At 40.0% G+C, this 26,747-nt stretch overlaps 1 protein-coding gene and 1 long non-coding RNA gene across 3 annotated transcripts in view; one reads left to right on the plus strand and one right to left on the minus strand.

Annotated features, from left to right (window-relative positions):
* Positions 1 to 23,099, minus strand: part of APC (APC, WNT signaling pathway regulator) — a 96,919-nt gene extending 73,820 nt beyond the window's left edge. The window contains exon 1 of one of the 2 annotated variants that reach the window (XM_027667222.1): positions 22,748 to 23,099. The gene's annotated coding sequence lies outside the window, so the exon portion shown is untranslated. Of the gene's footprint in view, positions 1 to 207; positions 229 to 22,747 lie in introns of those variants that run through there. The other variant, XM_027667223.1, reaches the window with a different exon arrangement.
* A 61-nt stretch (positions 23,100 to 23,160) lies between these two features.
* Positions 23,161 to 26,376, plus strand: LOC113958723. The gene is made up of 3 exons (XR_003531592.1): positions 23,161 to 23,253; positions 23,992 to 24,039; positions 26,321 to 26,376. It is a non-coding gene; the product is annotated as an uncharacterized LOC113958723 (long non-coding RNA).
* Positions 26,377 to 26,747: the final 371 nt, after the last annotated feature.

Below are 26,747 nucleotides of genomic sequence, written 5' to 3' on the forward strand. Positions count from 1 at the left end.
AACCCAACCCAGCCTAACCCAGCCCGGCCCAGCCTAACCCAGCCCAGCCTAACCCAGCCCGGCCCAGCCTAACCCAACCCAGCCTAACCCAGCCCGGCCCAGCCTAACCCAACCCACCCCGGCACCCCGGTTCCGCATCCGAGCGCCGAGACACCAAACCCGCCCTGCGGGAAACCGGCTGGGGCGCCCGCACCGCCTGTCACTCACCCGGCCTGTCATTGATCCGCCCTCCGCAAAGCGCTCAAGGACTAAACGCCGTGTCACGCTGACACCTCCTGCGCTCACGAAAAGGGAAAACGCTTCTGTGTAAAAACGAAAATTCTGTGTGTGCTCGATTTCAAGCTACTGCAGTTCACCTAATTTTTCACTGCTTGTTAAAAAGTCAGGATACGTAAACAGTTAAACAGGATACTGTTAAACAGTAAGGATACGCTTACTGTTGCGTTTTTAATAAGCAGTGTCTCAATTGCCCTTCAAGGGCAACTCAAACTTATCTGTAGTTCAGTAAAAAACCCCTGTTTTCCTGTGTTTTTCAGGTATAAAATTGATCCCGCTACTGGTAATTTAACAACAGATCAAACGTGTACATTTAAGCTATACCACATTAGAACAATAAGTACCAGATGGAAAAAAATCTGAAAGACAAATGAACAAAATCAATTCATGACACTGTTTTATAATCTCCTCCCAGAACTGATCACTCTCCAAGGAAAAGGGTGTAACAAAGTATTAATGAAGATGACTTAAAACACCAAAGAAGCACATTACTGAAATACAGGAGACAGTAGAAATTAACCCATATTTCAGCTGTTACAGTTTGAAGTCTGTATTATCATTAAAAAAAAAAAAAAGTTATCTATATAACAGGTACTATACGGAAGTTTTAAAAAAAATCCAGCTGTAGTGTAAAAGTCAGCTTTGTAGAAACAGCACAATATTAAATATTTTTAATCCTGGAGAATAATTCAAGAATAAATCTACGAGCAGCACAGCCGATGTCAACAGAACAGTCCATAACAGAAGATCTGAAAAGGTGCAACGGTTCCTCATCCAGAACAAAGGAATGCCATTCCCTGCAGCATGGCAAAAATTATGGAGTTTGTCCTGATACAAGTGGACTAAGGATAGATGTCTTATTAAAAACATATATCCTTATATGGCTGAGGAAATTTCATTCTTCCTATGATCATGTCTTTGATTTGCAAGAAACAAGCAGACTCGTGATACCTCATGGTTGGGACCAAATGAATCTAGAGGCACTAGAGGCCTATGCCTGCATGGGAGCAATTGCACCACAGGTTACTTAAATGCTGCCATTTTCATTTCAGCTGTTTCCTCATAAGTCCTTTTTTCAGTCACAGAAGGCCACAATCCACCTTCAGGAAAGACGGTCTTTGCCAGACAACCTTTCATCAAACATGTTCACTATTTAGGAGATGTGTGACATGTCATCTGCTACCTTCAGCACACAAAATGCTCTTTGACTTCACCAGGATGGCAACCTACAGAGCTGCTGTCGCTTCAGCTGCTGTGGTAAAACATCCTAAACCAAAGTAAAGTGGGACAGTTTCAGGCTATATGACTTTTTGCCACAAAGCTTCTATCAATTACAGCAATCGTTGCCATCCTAGGCTTTATGGTTGATTCCATTTCACAGAGACCAAGTTTATCCTCCCTCAGGTGTAACAAATTATCACACTCGCCTTACTAGGTTTAAAGTTTAGAACCTAGCTAGGCCTTAGACTTAAAGCCATCTCCCTTGGTATCTTACTGATATACTTGACTGTTCTACCCCTTGGAAAAGCAAACCAAAATGCTTCTGGTTGTTTTTGTGAAGCTCTCTCCATCCTAAAATTATTTACATCAGCGTAAGTGTAAAATCAAATAAGTACAGACATAGCCCAACACCTACGTTATCAGTTGGCAAGTTGTTCCAACACGAGTTGTGGCTTATGTAGCAATCAGGTCACTTCAGTAATAATTTTAAATCATTTTCAGAAGTGGCAAGTACAACAGAGTCTGGAGTGACAACCTTGAGTGTACAGAGACAACACCAGAACCAAGGCCAAAGAAAATGCCAGAGAAACTGAAATCCTATTCACTAGAGCTAAATTCCACACCTGAAAGTGTAAACCTAAGCTTTAAGAAAAACAGTTAATTTTCTAGAACCCAAAACAGGAGTATTAAAAATAGAAGGCTACATAATGTATTCCATTCATTTACACACATCAAATGCATTTTCTGCAATTCTCAAAAACTAACTGTAGTTCTCACTACATGAAAAGACTCTTGCTAGTCCTGGTAATGGTTAATCTTTTCTGAGTCTGGTAGTCACAACCTGCACAAGCCTGAGCAAATTCAGAGCTGACGAGCACTTTAATTGATGTTAAATTCACTGCTCTATAGCCTTAGCTCCCATGTTTATTTGCAAAACAAGCAGAAGTACAAATTCCCTAATGCTTTCTGCCAAGATGAATAGCTGAGTGGGAGGGAAAAAGCTTTCCCTTCCTCACTCACAGTAATGCCCCATTCTGTTATGATTTCATAAAAACGGCAGCTTATGGTCTGTGTCACGTGCACTTGTCTCTGAAGCAAAATCCACTATTAAGTGAAATCCAGTTTAATAAACACCATATTATTACCAATGAGATGACCCTTCTCATATTGTATCTTCCAGTGTTGTTACAACATCGATATACAGCCAAACAGGTGAGTGGTATTGTGGCACATACTCTTATCTTCTTTTGAAACTACTTTCCATGTGCAGAACTGGATTCTCTCAATAGAATTGATTACAATGAAACAGTACTTAAAAAAGAAAAAAAAGTCAGGCTTTCAGGAAAAAAGAAAGTACAGAATGAAATTGTACAGGGAAAAGTCTTCTTTAGACTAAGTTTATTTTTCACTAGTTATTTTCTCTCTGGCAGAAGGACCAAGATGGCTTTTTCATTCTTTGAAAGATTACCAAGACAGACTTAGAAATACCTGCAACATATTGCATAAGACCACCCTTTAAAGTCTAATAGAAGAATCAAATCCCTGCATGAACCCTATGTAAGCTATCAAATCCCAGGGACAGAAAATTTTAGTATTGAAAAATATCAGTTCAGTTTCAATATTCAAAAATATAACTACTTCTATTATTTTGAACAAGATCTCTGCAGTCCACCTAGCACAGCATTTTCAAGCAGTCAAATGGATATTTGAGTCCAGAAATGGAATTGGCAATATCTGTATAAAATGTTTGATGTAATCTATACACTGTTTCCCAACTTCCTACTGTATTTATAAAAATCCAGTTTGAGATCAAATAAAATTGTCACATAACTGTTTTCCCCCTCTACTAAGTAGTGCTAAATAGAACCTCTGAGCACGTTAAGATCCACATATTTAAAAACATAAAGTACATTCCCCAAAATATCTATTTGCTTCATAGAAATCAAGACTACTACAACAGAAAATGCAAGAGATTTTCTGGTTTTAGGTAACTGGCTCACAAATGGGATAGTTCTCTCAGCCTTTACAACCTCACCCTCTGCAGCAATACCCTCCTCCCTAGGAGCTTTCCACTATTTAATGTATTTAAAGTGATTGATATTTCATTATAAGTCATTGAATGTGCACAGTGTTACCCACCTCAGAGATTCTGGGCAGGGAATGGTTGGGTAATGGGATAAAATGTCTCCCTGGTGCCAGGCACTATGGTTTGTATGACTCGCAAATTTGAAAAAGTGTTGCCTTCAGAACTTACTAATACAAGTTTTATACATTGACTTATATCAGGATAGATTTTTTGAAAGATGGTACAAACAGATTTCATCAACAAAATGAACTGAAAACATCTCACATCTGTTTTACATAGACAAAAGTTTCATCTCAACACCAGACTTGATGACATATTTTTGCAGCTGCTATACCCAAAGATTGTCTTGTGCCTTTCACCTTTATTTGGGGAAAAAAAAAAAAAAATCAATGAAGCTGAACATGCACTTTGCTTCCTATTTCCTTCAGTATTGTGACAGTACTTTCACTTCTCTTCCTACCACACAAGGACCTGAGCCTTGCCCTTCCCATGTGACCAGGACCAGATAAAAGTTGTATATACACACTTGGAAACGCCCGCAACTTGTTCCCATCAGCATTAGCATCAGTGTTTTGACCATGAAGAACTACAGCTCTACTGCCTCCATCAGAATTCTCTCAGAAATGCTATTCCCCAATTATTTCCCCAATTATGGGAATTTCCAACTGTGAGCATTAGAAAGACCATGAGAAAAAGGATTCCTGATGATCAAGAACCTAAAGGATGACCTTTCTCATGCAGATGAAGAAAGAATGAAGAAAAGCACTGTCATTGTTCCTGGTGTATCATCCAGAACACATACACTAATCCTACAGAAATAAACAGGAATTTTCTGTAGTGAGAACTGAGAACCTTGTTCTTTTAAGATTTTCCATTATACTAATGTACTAAAATTCCACTTTTTTTCCCCAGAAGGTTGTGCTACCAGTTCCTGAGCCTGAGAAGATTTTTCCACAAGCAATGACAAGATCTGTCTTTCATAGGAGTCAATTAACTACCCCATAGTCATGTAACACAAGCTAAATGAGAAAAGCAGAAAAATGCATGCTGTTTAGTTATTTCATAACTAAGTCAGTGGTACAGAAATACATCACTTGCTCTTTAAATCCTTTACTATTTAATGCTCTCTACTGTTTGCCAGTTCCTTAGTTTTGTCCAGAAGTATTCTGCTCTCTGGGGCATCTCCCACTCATAATTTCTTCCTTCTCACTAAGTTTTTCCATCTGCATGCAGCTTTCTTGCTTCAAACTAAAGAAATGAAGGAGAAATACTGCTTCTCTCCTCACATCTGCTCACTCTAGTATGGAGCCACAGCCCAACTTGTACTATATTTTCTAAAAACAGTAAAGAAATAATGAAGAGAGTTTGTATAGAAAACCATTAATCCAATAAACTTCACCATCCATTCTTCTATCTCAGCCATATAATAAGCCCCACCTGGCACAACTTTGTTTCACATTACCCATGGTTTCCTCATCCTCTAATTAAGAACATCACAGTATCCTGGTGCTGTATCAGTTCATTTCCTCTGCTGTAGCTCTCTCAGGCTTCTTAGGTAGCTTACTGTGTCTGTGTACTGTAATTTCCACTTCTTACTTCAGTGTTTTCTTTTCCTTGTAACCAGCTGTGTATTATATTTTCAACCGTCCTTTCATTTAACTTTCCTTTCCACATCCTCTTAAAACTGTGGTATGACATTTGTTAGGCCTCGTTTCTAATGAACTTTAATTTAGATTACAGGTCTTCATCAGAAATATTTCTGTTCAAACATCAACCAAGTTGTTACTTAATCTGAGCCACCTGTAGGACATGAGCAGGTAGCAAGTCAAAGCAACGTTGTGCAGTACCTCAGGTGAAAGGCAACAGAAAAGTTCGACACATACCCTAATGAGCTCTTCTTTCCCCCCCAATAACTACAGATATCTTAATCTTACACAGTATTAACATTGTGCATTAATTTTCACACTGTGTTCTGGGTTTTAAATGGAAAACCAATCCCATCCAAAAAGCTGTGTTACAAAAATACAAAAAGAAGATAAACAAGCTAAAAAGGCAGAAAATAGAAATGGATGGTGCTTATTCAATCTGCTAAAGGGCTGGTAGACTTTTACAGGAATCTGGAAAGAAGATTTTAAAGATGTGACCTAGAAAAAACTTATCATTTGTCTGTACCGTGCAGAAAGTAAGTTCAGTGACCAGATAAAGAGTTGACTTTCAAGTAGTTTATTTTAACCCACTGATAGGGTTGTGTTGGCATGTGCCTACCCACTCATACCAAACCTCTAGCAAAATAAAGGCTTATTCTGCAATTTTGAAAACCTGCAATTGCACCTTTTAACCCACCTGCAATTCTGTTTCAGTAAGCTATTAACGGTATTGAAGGCTGAACATCTTCCACGTAAAAGCCCTTGGTTAGCATAGCTCAGGGATTCTCTCGTGATTTTTTTTTCAGAGGAAAAGCTTTTCCCAGAGAACTTTGTTCACTAAATACATACTGCTCTTTTCCCCACTTGGGCCACAGAACAGAAAAATATTACACGTTTAGAGAAAGATTAAAAAAATGTTATGTCTTCCAAAGTTTCTTGAGGGGTGCCAGGCTCTGGATCTGCCTGGTCTCCACTGGAGCTATCTTTTGTAAACAAAGCACATCTTAGACTATCTCCTTTAGTCTTGGCTCTGATGTACCTTTTTCACCCAGGGCTGCAGGTCCATCAGCAGCTCAGAGACTCAGGGTCAGATGCAGTAGAAGAAACTGAGCACATATAAGCTTTATAGTGAACCCAGGAGCATCCCAGAATTCCACACCACTCTGACAAATGGAAGCTATATCAGTGGAATATTTACCTTTTTCTTCACAGTCATCTTTTCAGTTCTCCCTTTGTTTGTTTTGAACCAGATGTTCTTAATGCAAGGACTGATTTCTTGTAAGCATTCTGACGTTTTAGTAGTAATAAATCAGTTAAAAATCTATTTAGCTAAAGGTCGTCAACATATTTTTGCCAATGATATTGAAAAGGAAGGAAGGGTAATTTTCATGGAAAGCAAAGGCCTTTTACAAAAAAGGTATACTAACACCATTCTCCAAGTCTTGTAAGATTAAAGAAATTCCAGCTAGAGGCAAGTTTCTCAAAGTCCACTGCATTAAGAAAGGCTATGACAAGGTCTAGAAACACAAAGGTCTTGCTAAGTCATGGCTGTGAGTTCTCTCACCATAATTATAATCTGTTGAACACTTAAATTAAGGCCCAAGCCTCAGAGGCTCTTAGCTACAACAGGACATCTGTAGCAAATCAATCTAGAAAAACTGTCTTTTACAAGATAAATTGTTGGCAAGGAATCTGAGGATACATACATTATCCTCAGAAATATCAAAAAATTCCACATTACAGTACATAACAGTAATTACTCAGGAATTCGAAGAAGGACCACAAAAAAAATGGCTCTTTTTGTCAAGGCAGATTTATTCTATACGGTTTAAGGAGTACAACTCAGCTGGTTTAGCAAAAAGTGGCCTGTTTCTAATCACTGTGTATTGAAAATATTTTCAAGTGTCACAACTTAAAAGAGATTCATCAGTGCAGATCAGACAAACTGGGAATGAATTTCCTAGCACTGGTGCAGTTCACCAAATCACAGAAGTTCAGCAGGAACTGAGTCCACAAGTTGAGACAAGGCATTTCAAGAAATACTGACTTTTACTGTTCTGCAGCCTTTGATATAAGAGTCCTACAAGAATGCTGGGATCTACTCAAGGACTGAAATACAAGAAAGCTTGCAATTCATTTGATGCTGCAAGACTAAAACTGATTGCAATGTGCGTACACTCACAACGTGTTGCAGTGATTATACTCAAGTCTCCCACCACTCAGATTTATCTGATTGCTTGATAAGGTTAAGTCCTGCAGCTCTTTTCTTGCAACCAAAACAGAACTTCAGCACTACTTGATTTCTGCGCATGCAGGGATGAGCTGCTGTGGGAGGCAGCACTCCTGAAGAAGGAAGAACATTAACTCCATCCAAGCTGAAAACCAGGACAAGAATGGACTTGTACTCCCAGGTAGCACAACCCTCCAAGACACCTGGTCAGCATGCAGTTTTCCTTCTCACTGCCATAACTAATGATTGTGAATAATGATTCATGTCAGATTTTTCAGTTAGCTTTTGTTTTGGAGGCATTCTGACTCTCTTCAGCTTATTTATTCACCATAAAAATGCATCATTGCATGATTTGGGTCTCACTCTCTTAGGGAATTGTTGTCACACAAGCCACACAATAGTGTATTGGTGGCACACTAGTTTTTTCCCCTTCTCTTTTGGCACACAGTTTAGTGATGTTTATTGAAAGTTAAAAATACACAGCCTCATTTCAAAATATGTGTTGCTGGAGTGGGTGCTAGGATTTCTGCTTTTCTTTTGGGATTTTGAACGAATGACGTCTTTAAATCTTAATTTTGGCAGCACTGGTGAGGTTGAAAAAACTGCTTTCATTAGAGTGGGGATTGTTTTTATAAAAGTCTTAGAAGTCTAAAATGTCTTAGGGTATTTTCTCCTAATAATGAAGGTTCAGCTTACTGAATAGCCATTAAGGGACAAAAATTCAAGTATAAGCTGCCCTGTCCAGTGTTCAAGCAGTATGAATACTTTTTGAAACTGATCTACCTCCTCAGTAGAAAAGGAACGCAAATTTGAAATATTCATTATATTTCTAGACAAGCTGCTTTCAGTACCACACACATTTTTAGGAGTCACACAAAGCTGGCCTTTCTCTGGGCCATTTGTTATCTTGGAGATCAACATGCACCTTCAAAGTAACAAAACCAGCATCTGAGACAGATACTACAGAAAACTTACCACTACCCAAGTTACTTCAGTATTGAGAAAAAGGAGTTGAAGGAAAGGACTCGTAGTCACGCCCAGAACAAGTAAAGCATCAGTGGAGTAATGAGCAGAAAAAATGCATTTAAGTCTGTCAAAACCCGAGAAGCCAGAAGTTCCTTGATCTATACAGAGTACATATTTGAGTGCCAGCTTCCCTTCCCCAGCTTGGATCCAGGGCCACTAGCTACTCAAGACAACCAAAATACCTAAATTGCATGCATTAGACCTTAGAACCATATGATACAATTGCGTGATTAAAGTATACAATGTTGCAACTCTGTTGAAACACTCAGCTAAGAGATACAACTTAAAAAAAACTATCAGAGAGGAAAAACATCCTACTGATTACAGATATATTTTACATCTCATATTCCAATCCCTACAGACAGGTCAAGAGATAACATTTTAAATAATCACAACCATATTCAGAAAAGCTTTCCATCAGTAAGTGTACTAGAAGAACACTTTCTTCTTCTAACACATAACCCAAATACTTCAATCTTAAATGAAAAAATTGTATTTTCAAAGATTCCCAATGCAAGTCAGCTAGAACACCAGCACTAACTAGCTGCAATTTAGGGAAAGTCATATTTGACACAGATACTCCTTCTCAGCATGGATTTGCATTTTATTGATCCATTACTCTTTCATAACTGCCTATATGTTTAATCAAGTACTGAATCCCTTACTAGAAATAACTTGTATTGTTTTAATGTTAAAACTCAAACCATTCAAGTTTAAAGTTTGCCTGGCACTGAGCTATCCCGAGTAAACTCTGGCAAGCAAACAAAATACATTGTTTCTACACAAAAGAAAATTCCATACAAAGTAGTCTTGCAGGGAGACTTAGTGCCTGCAAATTAAGGTAAGCTGAGACCTCAAGAATTTTAAGCATTTCCTTCAACATTAGAGGAGTTAATTTTGCAAGCTAATTAGCCCAGGTGGCAAGAGAAAGGCAGAAATCTTCTCAGTAGGTAATACTTGTTCTAACAAGGAAGAAACAATAGGAGAGATCCCATGCCATTGGCAAAATCCCTTCTGTCACATGAATAGAAAACGAGAGCCCTTCTCCAGAAGCACAACGGTCAGTAATTGAAATGTTCTCATTTAAGATTATGAATGAGCTGTTCCCTAGTCTTGCTCCTTTCTTCTTCTCCTTTTCCTGATTTTCTTTTTTTTTTTTTGGCACCAGACGTGTCCTAACACTTGGAAACTTCATGTGACATTCTCATCACAGCACTTGTTGATTGTGCTATAGCACACAGATGTGACTGAAATCACAGGGGCTTTCTGCTCTACACCTGGATGATATTTTCCCGGTGTTGCACCTTCCCTCTCCCAAAGAGTAAATGCTGGTGAGTGCTGGTAGAGAAACTCATGTCAGCCTTACTCCCCAGTTTCAGAGCTGGCAGTTTTCTACACCACAGAATGTGAGCAGTGCAATTACTTCAGCACAAAAATAACATCTTTTTACAGATTTGAAGTTAGGACTACCCAAAGCAATTCTGAAGCTTACAGGTCTTATAGACACTCCTGCAATGTAATTATATAATTATATAATGCAGAATAGAGTCAAGAATGATGAGAAGCACTATTCATCAGTGATCTGAACTGGTGCAATAAACTTCAAAGAACACGAATCTAATAAAATACACAATTCTTCAAACAGGGGACTTGGTGGCAAACTGCCTGCATGAACAATTACTTGGCACTGTAAAAAACTTGATCACTTGTAAGTCACTAGTCGGAAAATTTTCAAACAATAAACACCTGACTAAGAAATTAACAAATGAGTACCTTCCAAAGCTACCTATATTCAGAGCAGCTGAATTCTAAGGCAAGAATCAATATATTGTAAGAGAGCAAAAATAAAAATTAGCCATGGTAACACTAATACGTTGAAGGTAGATATTTTCCCAGTATTTTCCAAACAAGTTAAAACATTTTGAGTTACGACCAGGCTTTGTCATTGCAATGAGTTTCAGGTCTTCCTTGCTGCATAAATACTACACTGTCACATGGACTCTTCAGTAGCTTTACATCATTCAAGGCACTATTTCACTTATAAAAAAAAAAAGACCTGGACATCTTGCTGACAAGTAAAATTGAGAGAGTGATTTGGAACAGTATAAAGACAGTCATGTACAGACAACTACTCTTTCATACAAACAAAGCAATACACAAATCCACTGGGTTTAGAGGAAGACAAGCTCTCTTTCTCCATTCAATTAATTCTTTTCAGCTTCCAGCACTTGAAACATTTTTTTGGAAAAAGCTTTATGAATCAAGTCTAGTTCTCAAGGTCTTAATGACATTTAGACATTTAATTAGCAAGCCATCACTTGGACTGGCATCCAAATCTTTTGTCAGAGACCTAATTCCATGCCAATTCAAACATCCCATTACTCTTATATTAACTAACAAGAAGTCTCATAATATTCTGGCTACTTTGCCCTGGCATGCATTGACACAACAGTGGATTCAGTCTAACTGAATACAAGGACACAGATTTACAGTGTACACACATTAAACTAACAAGGATATTCTAAGACAAAAATATAATAGCCACATGTATGAACTGGTACTCAGCCATACTTTGTGCTTCCTGGTAGCCTGGATGAATTTTGACATTCAGGTTAAAAAAAAAAAGAAAAAAATATTGATTGAATTATAACTATTTCATTGATTCTAAGCTGAGTCCTGTTCTTAAACCTTTCTGGAGCTCATTCTGAACCATATTTAGAGACATATGCTGGCATTTCTACCACAAGACATATTCAGTACACAGGGGTTTGTAAAAAGTCATTAACATATATAACAATACATAATAAGTAATAATAAGATGTATTTGGAACCAAAGAAGAAAAATCACAGCGCCAAATGACCTTTTTCACCTTGTATCTCTTAATTTAGAGCTGTAGTTTTCACTGAAATAACAACAAAGGACAAAATGTAGAAAAATGCTAGAGCAAATGGCATAAATTCTGTAGGGTTTTTTTCTTCCTTTTGTGGAAATCAGAATTTTACACAAGTTTGAGTCAGCACTCCACTAGACTGAGCTAAAACTAGAATCCTATACAACGAAAGGTTTGTAGTTGAACAGTTTGAATACCATGGAACAAACCCCTAATAGAGTGATTCTGCAGAAACACAGGGGAGAAGGAAAACTGATGCCAAGAAAGATTAAAGAAATAGATAGAAAAGGGAATTGGGAAATATTCAGAGTTGTCCTCAATCTTGGTATTAATAAAGTCTGTAAACAAATTTTGTTACACTGTCTTGTTAAAAAAAAAATCAATTTAGCTTTACATTAAAAAGCAACAATGTACAAGGAATATGGTCATATATTAGATTCTGCTAAGCTTGGAATTTCATGTATCTCAGCATTGCCTGCTGACAAGATCTTCTCAGCTGTGATTGGTGACAACTGTAGTGTCAAGGTTACTGGTACTGCAGCTTTCAGTCCTAAACTGCTGACAGGTAGGTTTTTGATGTCAAAAGTTAGTAAATTCTAATGTAATCAGCTTGCTTTTTTTTTATTGGTCTAGATCCTGATGTGTAGCAGTTGCTATATAACAATTATTTTTGTTGTATAGCACCTGCTGACAACCAACAATTTTATCCAAACTTCATTCCACATCCAAGTCTTTCCTGACAAATACAGAGTAATCAAGGAGACTTTACGTGAACCCTTGGATTGCAAGTTCCATAGGAAACAGCTTAAAAAGAGTAGAGAACTTAAATGTAGATCTTTCTGAGCAGAAAATACAGAAGTTACAAACAACCTCAGTGAGACCAGAAAGGCATTTAACTCCAGAAACCCCATTATTCAAGCCATGTACAGCATTTTCTTTGAAGAATGCCTAATTCAAATACCTGTGCACCCTCAACATCACCATCATCATCATGGCTGGGCTTCACAAATGAAGATTTGGGAAGGGCTCTACCCACACTTGTTACAAGCGTGCTGGTGGCTAAAAAGGCCAGTACGAGATAAACAAGTCCAGTTGCAAAAGGCACAGCAGAAAGACTCCTTAGATGGTATATTCTACAAGGCACGATTCTTTCTGCGTTGTCTTTTCTCCTCAAGAGTGATCCTGTGTGCTTTCTCAAAAGCATCAGCAGTGTTACAGATGGTGTGTCTCCAGGCCTCCCAATTGGAGGCCAGAGTAGACCAGTTATGTTGATCAATATGGCCAAGGCTGAGATGTTGTTTCAGGGAGTCCTTGAATCTCCTCTTTGGGGCTCCTCTCGTGTGGTAGCCAGTGGCAAGTTCACCATAAAGCAAGATCTTAGGCAGGCGGTGGTCCTTCATCCTGGAGACGTGCCCTGCCCATCGCAGCTGTGTTCTCAGCAACATGGCCTCAATACTTGTGACTGCTGCTTGTTCTAGAACAGATGTATTGGTCACATAATCTGACCAGTGGATGTTTAGGATTGTACGGAGACAGTGTTGATGGAAGCGTTCTAGGAGACGCAGGTGGTGGCGGTAGATGACCCATGATTCGGATCCATATAGAAGAGTAGACATCACAGTGGCTCTGTAAACATTGATCTTTGTACTTTTCTTCAAGTGTTTATTTCACCAAACTCTTTTATGAAGCTTTCTGAAGGTACTATATGCCTTTGCTAACCTGTTGTCTATCTCTCCATCAGTCTTACCATCCAAGGAGATGAGGCTACCTAGGTAATTAAACTGCTGGACTGATTTGAGCTCTGATTGGCCGATGGTGCTATGGGGATGATGGAAGACTCCCTGAGGTGCAGGTTGATAGAGAACTTCTGTCTTCTTCAAGCTGACTTCCAGCCCAAAGAGCTCAGCAGCATCTGCAAAGCAGGATGTTAAACGCTGCAGAGCTGCTTCTGTCTGTGTGGGCGACAAGGGCGGCATCATCAGCATAAAGCAGCTCCTGGACAAGATGGTTTAAGGTCTTAGTGTGGACCTTCAGACGCCTTAGGTTGAACAGGCTTCCATCAGTACAGTATCGAATGTAGATACCGTCCTGATCATCGAGGTCTGCCGTGGCCCTTTGGAGCATCATGCTGAAAAAGATTGTGAATAGGGTTGGTGCAAGAATGCAGCCTTGTTTCACACCATTTTTAATTAAAAGGGGCTCAGAAAGTGCATTGCCATATCTGACTTGGCTGTGTTGATCCTCATGGAGTGAGATGATCATTTTAAGGAACTTGGGGGGACAACCTAAACGTTCCAAAATCTGCCACAGACCTTTTCTGCTCACAGTATCGAAAGCCTTGGTGAGGTCAACAAAGGTTACATAGAGACCTTTGTTCTGTTCCCTACACTTCTCTTGCAGTTGCCTGAGAACAAACCCTCCAACATAGCTGAATTCTAAGAAACACAATGCCCACCAAATACACATGCCCACCACAAAAAAAAAAAAAAAAGAAAGTATTGAGTTTAAAAAAGAGTTGTGTCCTGCATCTCTTCTGCTACAGTAGAAGAAACACAGTTACTTAGCCCTTTACAGTCTGTGCTCTGCACATCACAAATGGGAATTTCTCACTCCAGGAACTCCTCAATGTGTGGATAAGAGAACTCCTTCCTTGGGGCAGGCATTATGGGCACTGGAAGGGCATTGGTACAGGCCTGAAAGTACAAACTTTTCTTTCAGAATGAAAGTTGATTCCTCTTTGTCACGAAAATGAAGCATCTACTCATGTATTTGAAGCTTTTACTGAACAGCAAAATGATAAGATGGCCAGCATTTTCAATGAAATAGGCAAGTTGCTACAGAATACTAAAATGACAACCAGGAACTATGTCAACTACAGGAAAGGTATTTTTTACTAAATAGGAAAGAGCAGTGCAAAGGTCAGCCACTTGGACCCTTAAAAGTCATTAAGTAGAGTTCTGACAATGTTTCAAAGCTTTGGGAACTACAACTCAGCATTTAATTGCATGAAAATTTCATAAATGAAGGCATGCCAAATTTCTGGTCCTAAGAACAACCTTAATTTTTACTGAATAGTAAAGACCAACACAACTAGCCATCAAGATCAATGTCAATACCAAAGGACTTTGCAACACAAAAAAATATTTTCCATTATATTTTTGAAACACATCAAGTATTAGGATGGTGTTTTGGAAACAAGTAACCATGGTAAAGAGATATATAATCTGAGCAACACAAACCAAGGCAGTAGTGGTATAACACAAAGATGTCAGCAACTTGAGACAAAGTGGAAGTTCTTTGCAAGACTTGAATGTGAATTTAGAACCATAAACACAGCACTATGACCTGTGTCCAAATGGAACAGCTGAGTAACTCAGTATTTTTATTCAGATACTGTACACACAAAACACAACTTAGGAGGAGTAAGAGCTTGCTTGATCAAACTATGCACTCCATCTAGAAAAGAAATGTCTTGTTTCACAGTTTGATGAAGCTGAGCCTGTTCCAAAGGATGTTACACACACACAAAGCAATGGAGGCAACTGCTGATGACTAAGATGACAATTAACATGCTGCAGTTAAAAAATCTTGCACTTTCCAACAACCTCTTTTCAGATAGTTCAAGCAGGCAAGGAATGGATTGCACTATTAAACTAAATCAAAGATAAGTCAGGTGATTTTTACTCCAGATTTTGATTAGCATAGAATTATTTTAAATGTTTCAATTATCAATGATAACTGAATATTTAAATGTTTCAACCAAAATAAAAGCTGTTATTACATCACACTAGCAGAAACAGGTTTGACCATTTATGAGGATAACAAGTAGCATGGTTACTTCTTGTAGAACATGAATCTATTTGCTCGAATTCTTACACCACAGCCTCACAAAACACTTTTCCTACAGTTACTGAATTCCAGGACAATACTGTTATCATGTCTGAAATAAATTACACTTCTAAAAAAATTAGGAACTGAAAGAGTGTACTCTCCAAGCTACTAAATTCCAACGGCCCCAAGTAGGTATCAATATGGTAAACTACTTTCCCACCACATCCTTCACATGCTCTCAAACATACCCAAAGAAAGGTTCATTAATGTTAAGTACATAGAAGGACTTTTCAGAATGTATGTTTGGCACACAAATAGTTTGTACATAAAAAATAGTACCTACTATCTAAGAAAAAAAATATTATCCTCTTGCATAACAAAGAGCCCACATACATGTGAAAAGAGCCATTTCAATAAGGAGTCCTCCTGTAATAGCACAAACTACTGCTTTTTAACAGACTGTGTAAGTCTGATCTTCAGACCTATGCTGCAAGGAATAACTAAACCTCCTGCTCTTCCCTGCAAACAAAAGCACCAAAATACAGATCGAGCTATACACTTACCTCAATTTTAACTTGCTCTGCAGCACACTCCTTTGTGTAGTTACATGTTGTAATTAAGAGAAAAAAAGGAGTGGCGTGAAAAGCAATACTACTTTCAAACTCCACTGCTTTGAAAATCAATAATTTCTGAGAACAGAGACCAGCTGCAGGCAAGAACTTTATACCCACAGTGAGTAAAAGCTACCTGTTAGAAAATAGTCTACAACTCTATCCCAGTGGAGAAGGACACAAAATTATTACAAAGAATACTTATGAAAAACTATTAATTAAAATGTCCCAAAACAAGAAACACTCATCACAACAAAAATCTCTGCACACTACATGCCATATTTTTTTGTTTTTAACAAAAACCAAAATCTCCAGGAAATTATTCCAACACAAGGCAACATTACATATAATGAATAGGCTGGACAAATTCCTCATAATAACTCCAAGATAGCAACACTCTGCTCCTATCAGTCTGAAGTTCCCTGTTTCTCCAGGGACAACACAAGCAGCAACATGGATACAAGTCCGTTCTGCTGTATAAACCTGAACATAAAGTGTCTGACCAAAGATGTTCACAGAACTTTTGCACAAAGAAACACTTGCAGAAATAAACCAGTGGGTAATTTCCTCTGAAGCTGTGGGGACACATTTAGTGTTACAATACTTATTATCTTCACCATTCCGTTTGAATGTCATTTGTTGTTTATATACTCAGATTTACAGTCTGTATCTCATTTTTATTCACACTCTTACCTTTCCATATTCCTAAAAAAAGAGTTAAAAAGTAATACAATCCAAAACTTAAACAATTCAATTATCAAGAAACAAACCAAAATAGGGATTGGGAATCTACTACAGCATACTACAGTGACAGCTCTAAGTTCTATCCTGCCATGCTTACTCAGGCATGCAAATACTTTTTTTAGAATCATAGAGTTGTTTAGTTTGGAAAAGATCTTTAAGATCATCAACACCAATAACACTGCCAAATCCATGCCCCTAAGTGCCACAACTAAATGTCTTTTAAATACCTCTAGGGATTTAAAAGAGATCACTTTTTTATCACTTTGTGATACTCAACCACTTCCCTTGCTAGCCTGTTCCAAGGCTTGACAACCCTTCTGGCAAAGAAATTTTACCTGATAGCCAGTCTAAGACTCCCCCCATGAAACTTGAGACTATTTCCTCTTGTTCCATCACTTGTTACTTGGCTGAAAGAGACTGACTCCCATCTGGCTGGAATCTCCTGTCAGGTAGTTGTAGACAGTGATACAGTCCCCATGAGACTCCTTTTCTCCAGGCTAAACACCCCCAGCTCCCTCAGCTGCTTCTCACAGGACTTGTGTTTCAGACTCCTCCCCAGCTCCATTGCCCTTCTCTGGACTTATTTCAGCAGCTCGGTGTCTTTCCTGCAATGAGGGACCCACAACTGAGCACAACGCAAGGTGTTGCCTCACTAGGGCCCAGTACAGGGGGAGAATCACTTCCCTGGTCCTGCAGGCCACACTACTGCTGCTCCAAGCTGGGATACCACTGGTTTTCTTAGCCACTTGGGCACACTCTGGGCTGCTGTCGACCAGCACCCTCTGGTCCTTTTCTGCTGGGCTGGTTTTCAACCCCTCTGCCCCCAGCCTGTAGTGCTGCAGGGGGTTGTTGTGACTTGGCACTTAATCTTGTTGAACCTCATACCATCGGCCCCAACCCACCAATCCAGCCTGTCCTGATCCCTCTGCAAATCCTTCCTGTGCTCTGGCAGATCAACATTTCTGCCCAAGTTGGTGTCGTGTGCAAACTGACTGAGGGAACACTTGATCATCTTGTCACTAAAGACAGACATAAAACAGGACTGGCCAACACTGAGTCCTGGGGAACCCCACTAGTGACCAGCCCCAGCTGTATATAACTCCATTCACCACAAGTTCCTGGGTCTGGATGTCCAGATTTTTACCCAGTGAACTCTGCATGTGTCTAAGTCATGAGTAGCCAGCTTCTCCAGGATAATGCTGTGGGAAACAGTGCCAAGGGCTCTACTAAGGTCCAGGTAGACAATACTCACAGCCTTTCCCTCATCCACCAAGCCGGTCACCTTGTCATAGAAGACCAGGCTGATCAACCAGGAGCTGCCTTTCATAAACCCAGGCTGGGTTTAGGATGACACAGAATGGCACTCAACACAACCCCAGGCACTGAGGTCAGGGTGACAGACCTGAATTAGAAGTTACCTCATACCTACACAAGGAGTCCACAATCCAAATACAAACTCCAGTAGAGCCTGTAACAAAACAACCCAGAGGGGGCTGCAGGAAAACGCTTCTCATTGATCAACTGAATTTCAACTTACAGTATGTAAAAACACTTGAAATCTTATTCCAAGAAATAGAAAAGTACAACCAAGTCATATATTGAGTTTTAAGACTCAATTCCCTTAAAGTCGAAAAAACAATGAGACAAAGTAAGCATGTTTGAGTAATATAACTAAATTTCTGTATAAAATGTGTTAAATTGGAATTTTTAACACCATTCTGTAAGAAAAACTATTGCTTAGTTCTAAAGAGATTCTTGTCTCAGGCCATTTAAATGGAAGAACAGCAGCAATGTGGGCTCTCCATAGCAGGGGTTTCAAAGAAGAGAAAAAGCTCATGTGATCCTGAGAACCTTTTTCCATTAATAAAGGGAAAGCCAACTCACACAATTTATGCTTTCATGATTTCTTTGCACTCTTGTCACACAATAATGAGAAGTCCTAGTTTCCTTCCAGTTCCCTCCATGTGCCAGTTACTACAAAAAAGGCCAATCTACTAACAGCCAAACTCAGTTTTGTGAAACTCAGCACCTTTCAGAATCTCTTTAAAGCAACCAACAATCATACCATTAACTGCACAAATAAGAAAGTTTTTTATTGATTTCCAGAAAAAAATACATAATTTTCACTCAAAGAATTTAACCTATATGTGAAAAGCTAAGCCTTAAGTAGTGTTTTCTTACGTCATCAGGATTCTATTAGAGGGTAAGAATATAAAGTTCATCTCTTCAAAAAAATCACAGCATTAAGAAAGGCATCATTACACTATATCACACATCCTCAATTCTTTTTATTTTGAAAATTAAGTTTGCATGAATAAGGTCTCTTTTTCCATTAGAGATTAATATTTTATCAATCTGTGGTTAAAATGCACCCTTGAAGAATAACACTACACTTATGAAAGACATATCAAAATGTTATTGATACTTAAACTTCAGTGTTTTAGTTTAACACTTCCATAGAGAAATCAAACTACTTGTTCTCCTAATACGACTGTATTTACTTATTCAGAAGATATTCCTGTCTACTGAATTTTATTTCTCACCTTCTGAAAATCCACATGGAAGCAATGGCAAAATGAATTCTCTCTGATCTTAAAAAGCATTCATTTTTTTAAATTTCTTATTTCCACTAGTGATGACTAATACTAAAGCAATCATTTCTTATTAAAGACACAAATGAACATACTCACGAATCCAACTAATCTTTGGCAGTCAGTTCACATTAGCATATACTATCTTTGTAACCATGACCAGCAAGCAGTATCAGAGGTACTGCTACAACAGCATATGGAGACAAGAAAACCAAGCAAGTATTAATCCCTTTAACCTTTCTGGTAACTACCTACCTCTCCTATAACCTTCATTGACACACGTCACAGACAGATGTGCAATACTGAGCAAATGCTTAATGCCTAGTAGCTTGATCACCCAGCTACAACTGATCTAACTGGATGCAAACCTCCAACTAAAACTGAATGGCAATCACCCAATAACTCATGTTCTACAAGAGCAAAGCATGACTTGCCATTGAAATCACCATCACAGTTTATTCAAACACTATTTTAACAAAGTAATACTTGTAATCACAACTGAAGTTGTTTAGGATCAAAATTCCAATAGTGGGAGGTACCAAAACATTATAAATCAGGTATGTTAATCTGAAGGGTGTCAAATTCATGACTCTAAGGTAAAAGTGGTTTTGCTTTGCTAACACTGGTAATAAATGAATGATGAAAATATGAGCTTTAACAGCAAACAATTAGAAGATCCATTTAAATATCAGTTACAACTACTTTCCAGTTGAGTCCACATACATTCATTCAGTACACTTAGTTCATGCATTTTTTAAAATTACAGTGGAAGGTTCACTGAATAAACTTCAGTCATCATAAAATAATCTTGATAAAACTTTTTTCTTTTAACATTCATAATATTGATACTCTCATTAAAACATGAAAACAGCCTGTTTTATTCACCAAGCTGTCTACTTAACTTCAGTCCATTAAATCATTGCTTATTTCAGCACAAGTGAAGTTACTAACCACAAATTACTAAAATCCTACTTGAAAACAGAGTAACTTGATATTAAAAAAAAAGATATTGCCTCCTACTGTTCAAATTACACTGAGACTACTCAATGGAGAATATGAGGCACAACAAAAAAACATAGTTTTTTGAAATCAAAGTTTCAGATTGTGTCAGAGAAGATCACAGAATTAATGGACTTCTACTGTATAATCCTATGAAACAACTTTTAAAGCATAGTTTGAAAGCAGAAACAAGATGCACACTATCCGAAATCAGTGCTGTGCTTTCACTTGCCACTCACAAAAGGGTCAAGTCGGAAGGAACCACAGTGGTTCAGCTGGTCCAAGCCCTCTGCCCTAACAGGGTCACCCTAGAGCACACAGTGCTGGATTGCACCCAGATAGTTCTGGAATATCTCCAGAGAGTGAAACTCCACATGCTCTCTGGGCAATCTCTTCAGTGCTCAGTCACCTAGACAATAAGGAAGTTCTCCCTCATGTTCAGGTGGAACTTCCTGGGCATCAGTTTCTGCTGTTCCCTCTTGTCCTGTTGCTTGGCATCACAGAGCAGAGCCTGGTCCATCCTCTGACCCCTCTCTGCAGACACTGGTAAGATTCTTTCAGAGTCTTTTCTCCAGACTAAACAGGCCCCACTCCCTCATCCTCTCCTCTATGGTAATTCATGCACTCAATAATTCAGAATAGCTTGCTAATATTTCTAAAAGCACAAATATAGCACCTGTGTGAACAATTCTTTATTGTTACTGAGCTGTTTGAAACAAACATGAGAAGTTAGCTAATAAAAAACAACTCAACCTGTTTTACTTGTACACTTCCTTTCTTGATCATTACAGGATTTAGGAAGCTTTATTGTTAACTAAGCTGTTTCATTTTAAATACAATCATAGGGAGATTTAAATTCCTTACTTTAGAGGTTATCTAGACATAAAAGATACCAGAAATAACCTAGAAGTATTTATTGAAAGTAAATATACAAATACATACAAATACATATATATTATGGAAAGCATAGACAAGGTGCTGTAAATACAAAATGGAGGTGTTTGTTAGGGCCAACAGCTACTAGTTCAGCATTAATACAAACCAAAACAGTATCACAAACTCTCTGCATAAGTGACATAGCACACTGTTGAGGATACTTGTTGTACACTTAAAAAAACCCTGTAGTTGTGATACCAGTTACTTGAGGAATATTTGGTGCAAAACATGCCCAGATACCAAAATTTGACATATCTGAGTGTGGATTTCATTGCATGGAAGATATGCACAAATAAGACAGACTGTAAAACATGTTTTATGCTCAATAGAGTTTCCTATTGTATTACTTAGAAATAAAAAAAATTTAAGTAACTATATTACCATGGGCATCTTCACAACTTTTTGTTTTGGTTTTTCCTTTATGCAACCAAGTATATATACCTTTTACTAATTTTTAAATACTTTTCTGACTCCTAAAGCATCCAAGGAGAGCAAGGTCTTTGTCACTGGACAGAACTATGCTATAAATAGTCTTCATTGTAACTAAAGGAAAAAAAAAACATATCAAGGATGTTGAAGCTGAAGCATAACAATGACCTCATGACATTCACTTTAAGGCTAATATTTCTTGAGTGTTTAGGATTGGATGAACCCATCTGGCATACAATTCTATTCAAAGCCAGTTTAAAAATATTAGATTACTGCACCTGGATAGGAAAAAAGGTCAGTTTCTCTGCATTGCCATTAATGACTCAATCTCACTTAACTCTTGCCATAGCTTTAACTTGCCAAAATGTCAGCAATATTCCTGAAGAAAAGCTTTCAAACCTGTGCTTCTCCACTGGTACACAGAAACACCTCCTCTCATTCAATCAGTAGTTGGTAGAAACAAGTACATGAAAACACATTCTGCAGAAAGTTATTTTATTTTTTTTCAGAAAGTTAAAAGTTTCTGTGACAGTTTTACCAAAAGGCTTGTCTTCAGGTCACAACCATCATATTGTTTATAGCTGGTGGGGGGTGGGTGGAGTGGATGGAGGGGCACGGACTGAGGGGGGAGGACCCATGCAAGGCAATAGTAAACAAACAGAGTCAGACACTTCAGTACACCTGCATCTTCATTTCTCTGCAGTTAACTCAATGAAGCTGACATTTACAGAAATCTGAACTATTTTGCTTTACATCTAACCACTTCTGAAGCTGTGAATGGCAACGAACACTAAAATTACTACAGGAACCGAGGCTGCCGTCACAGACACCTGTACACATGCACCCCTCGTCGCAGGAGGTCAGAGAGGGCACATAACAGAAAACAAGCCCTGCTAACAGAGAGTTTCGAGGTTAATAAGTTGTCTAACAGTTTTTTAACTGAGGGTTTTCCACGTCAAGGCCCTTAAATATCTTCTCACAGAGGACAGCGGCTCAGCTCTTCCTAAGACCCAGCCTTCACGCTCCAGTGGCATTTCAGCTACCAAGCAGCCGAATGCTTTCCAGCACGTTTTGAGGAACCAAACCACTAAGTGACGCCGAATCACATTTGTGCCACTGCTAATAAATAAATAAACTCGTGAACGAGAGCAGCACTATGGGCTTTGGGTGACCCGCACCGGGCCGGGCGGGGACAGCGCCCTGAGGGCTCAGCCCCGTCCCGGAACTCACCTGTGCGCCTTCCTCTGCCCCCGCCAGCGCTGCCGCGGCTCCTCCGCCTCCTCCGCCGGGCCGCCGAGCTGCGCCCCGTCCCCGGGGCAGTGAGGGGGCCGTGAGGGGCGAGGGGCGCCCGCGCATACGGGGCAGTCGCGCTCCCTCCTCACCGCCTCCCTGCCCCGGCTCCCCGGCTCCTCATCCCCACTACAAGGCACCCCCGGCTTCCTCGTCCTCCCCCTCCCCGCTGCCCGGCACCTGCCTCCCCTCAGCCGCGTCGGCGCCGGAACCGCGTCTCCCTCCAACCCTGCCCGCCCCGTCCCTCACTCGCTGCCCCCGGCCGGTCCCCCCGCCACCGCCATCTTTTCCGGGAGGGGAGAGGGGCGCGCACGCGCGGCCGCGGCGAACACGGGCCTGCAGCGGCGGCCGCGCGCAGGCGCGGGGACGCGCCTCACCCCACCCCGGGGTCGCGCACCTGAGGGGGCACGGTGGGCCCGGCCCTCAAATGGAGTGGGTTAGTCGAGGTTGGTCGCCTACCTTTGTCCGTGAGGTTTGCCATAAGTGGTTCTGCTCCACAAGTGATCGAGGTCAGCCTCGCTGGTTTCTCCCTCTCCAGACGGGCTCTGGCGTGGCCTGAATGGGCAGCGGTGCTGTGGTGGCCACCTCCCAGCCACGAGGATGGTTTCTTAGTGGTTCCACAGCTTGTTAGCTGAGGTCCCTCATCACTTGTGGCTAAATGTCGCCTGCTTTTTGGGTGACTTGCTCCACTTCCAGACATCATGCTTACACACCCTGTTCACTTTCACTTTCCTGTTTAAGCTCCTATTCCCTATAATGTTACTTCATGTTGATACAGATCTCCTGTCCTCCTCGGTGTGAAGCAGATGTGGAGTCATGAACTCCCAGCACCCCCAACTGCAACCTGGAGCACACAACTCTTTGAGTTTCTCTGTGCTACCTTTGCCACTCTTGGCCACCGCCTCTCACCGCTCCACAGGTTAGACTTTTGTTAATAAGATATTTCATGGGTTTTGTAACTACCTTCTTTCCTTTGATGTGTGTAAGGGCCTTTTTACTACCAGTCTGAGCATCCTTTACAAGGTGTTCTTCAAATTCTCTTTCAGTTTTCATTTCCTGCTTTGATATGACCTGCAGTGTTTTACAGGTTTCTGCTCTCTTTATTTTGGCCCAGATGAGTTCTGCCCTCTAATTAATATCAAAGGAATTTCCTCGCCAAACCCTCTCCCATTTTTCTTGGACAGAGATCCTGCTAGAGTCTGTCACTGGAAGCTGTCAAACTACAAGTGTTTGTGAGTGTTAACACATATTTAGGGAAGTTGCTACATACTGATAAATAGCTGAGTCTGTGCATTTTATGTTTTGATATTGTTTGTACTGCTTGTTTTAGTAATGAAATTTTCTTGAGGTTTGAATATAATTTTTAATTGAAATTTCTGTCATTGCTGTGTCTTGATTATCTGTGTCTACTTCAAGTGTGATAAAATTGTATCCTACAAACCATGACCAGGAATAGCTAAATACAATCTGATACAAATTTGACTGATATTATGAAAATGGACACAGTGAACGTACATGGAAGAAATTCTTTACTGTGAGGGTTTGAGGCTCTGGCACAGGTTGCCCAGAGAAGTTGTGGATGTCCCATCCCTGCAAGTGCTCAAGGCCGTGCTGGATGGGACTCTGAGCAGACGAGACTAGTGGGAAGTGTCCCCGCCTATGGCATAGGGATTGGAACTGCATAGTCTTTATAAGGTCCCTTCCAACCAAAACCATTCAGTGATTCTATAATGTTAGCTGTTCCAAATGTTATCTTTTACAGTCATATGATATATCACACTGATTATGGCTTTTTGAAAGACAGTTGTTCTTGGTAATATTTTTGTAAGTTCAATCACCTTTAGTTTCCCCAACATATTGCCTAAAAGCTGAAGGGTGAGAACAACAATAATTTTGTATTCTAAGGAGTTTAGATTAAATCAGAGAATGTTCAGCTGTGTGACAGCCTAAATAAAGACAATTTTAAATGTCTCTGTGGTGCACACAGTAACCTTCCACTTCATAAAAAGAGAAGCCTTCAAAATTTCTTGAATTCAATTCATAAGAATCTGTCTTCAGATTTCCTCCTGACTAATGTAGTAGCTTTCTATGATGGAGTAGCTGTATCAGTGGACAAAGGAAGAGCTATGGACGTCAACTACCTGGGCTTCTGAATCACAGAATCATAGAGTCATAGAATCAGCTGGGTTGGAAGGAACCTCTGAGATCATCAAGTCCAACCCTTGGTCCACTACCGCTGCGGTTACTAGACCATGGCACTAAGTGCCACATCCAGTCTCTTTTTAAAAACCTCCAGGGACGGAGAATCCACTACTTCCCTGGGCAGCCCATTCCAATGCCTGATTACCCTCTCTGTAAAGAATTTCTTCCTAATATCCAACCTAAACTTCCCCTGGCAGAGCTTAAGACCATGCCCTCTTGTCTTACTGATAGCTGCGTGGGAGAAGAGACCAGCTCCGACCTGGCTACCACCTCCTGCAGCTTGGCGAGCTCTTCCTCCAGCTCCCTCATCACCCTAGGATGGACCCATGTGGTTCCATAAACTTTGTGAGGATCCAAGTGGCTCAGCAGGCCGTAACTGTTTCTTCCTGGATTACAAGGGGGCTATTCAGCTTCTTCTCTCTTCCTGCAAGCTCCAGAAGCCAGCTGTCCTCAGGACGTGTCTTACTGTTGAAAACTGAGGTAAAGAAGGTGTTAAACACCTCAGCCATTTCCTCATCTTTGATAATTATGTTCCTGCCCATGTCCAATAAAGAATGTTTTCCTTGTCCCTCCTTTTGCTATTGATGTATCTGTAGAAAGACTTTTTGTTATCCCTAACAGAAATGGCAAGCCCTTGGTACTGTCCCGGCACAGGAAAGACATCAACCTGTTGAAGTGAGTCCAGAGAAGGGCTATGGAAATGGTCAGAGGGCTGATAATGAAAGACTGAGAGAGTTGTGGTTGCTCAGCCTGGAGAGACCTTATCCAAACAGCTTCAGGAAAATGAAACTACAGCAGTGGCCATTTACAACTTGCAATCCCTTGGTTCCTTGAGGTAATAAAGTGAACAAATGCATTAGACTATGAGCTGTACCTTTGTGCTGAAGTGCAGCACAGAACTATTGCCACATGAATAAAGTAGGGACTGTATCTGCCCCAGCAGTGTGACCCTGCTCAGGGGTTTGCTGAGAGCACTTCAAGCAGCAGCTGCGGCACTTTGCAGCTACAGCTCCTCCCTGGCCCCTGTGGCTGAACACCTGCTAGTGAAGAAAGAAACTTTGGCTTTTACACCATCTGCCTCAATTAAAAGCGAGAGCAAGTCACTGTATTAGACTCTCTAGCTCAACCACCTCATAGAGGACAAAGATGTACAAGAGAAGTGGAAAAACAATAAATAGTTATGATTTTCAAGGGACCTGAATTTTGGCACAAGGAAGCATGTGCTATCAGAAATCAGTAGGAATTTGCCCTGGCTATGACCTCTCCTTTCCTTCCCATTGTGCCTTCTGCTGCTGTGACTACCCGTTCCAGAAGTAAACACAGGACTTGCCTGTGTGCCTGCTGGGGAATTCACTGAATGAGGGTGAGTAGTATACCATGGTATCATAAAAGTAGTGGACTAGAATATGTTTCTTGAAATAGTCTTTGAAATAATCTACTTTCTTGTCTTTTCAGCTGGCTGGCCAGTCAGTCACCTGAAGATTGTTACAATTTATACTTCAGTTTTTCAGAGTATGTTTAGATCATGATCAGATTAGTATTCCATTGCACTAATGTTTGACACCTGTAAGTAAATTTCTGCCCTCGGTCAGTAAACATAAGACCATGTGCCAGAATGAGCCCAAAACCTACCGGGTGACATGAAATGACAGCAGCTCTAATTCAGTTGTTTGACAATTGAACAAGATGATAATTCTGAAGATTAACTCTGAAAAGTTATAGCCTGTTCTAAGGGCAA

The sequence above is a fragment of the Corapipo altera genome, unplaced genomic scaffold (genome assembly GCF_003945725.1).
Source record: "Corapipo altera isolate COAL_440 unplaced genomic scaffold, ASM394572v1 60935, whole genome shotgun sequence".
Lineage (NCBI taxonomy): Eukaryota > Metazoa > Chordata > Aves > Passeriformes > Pipridae > Corapipo > Corapipo altera.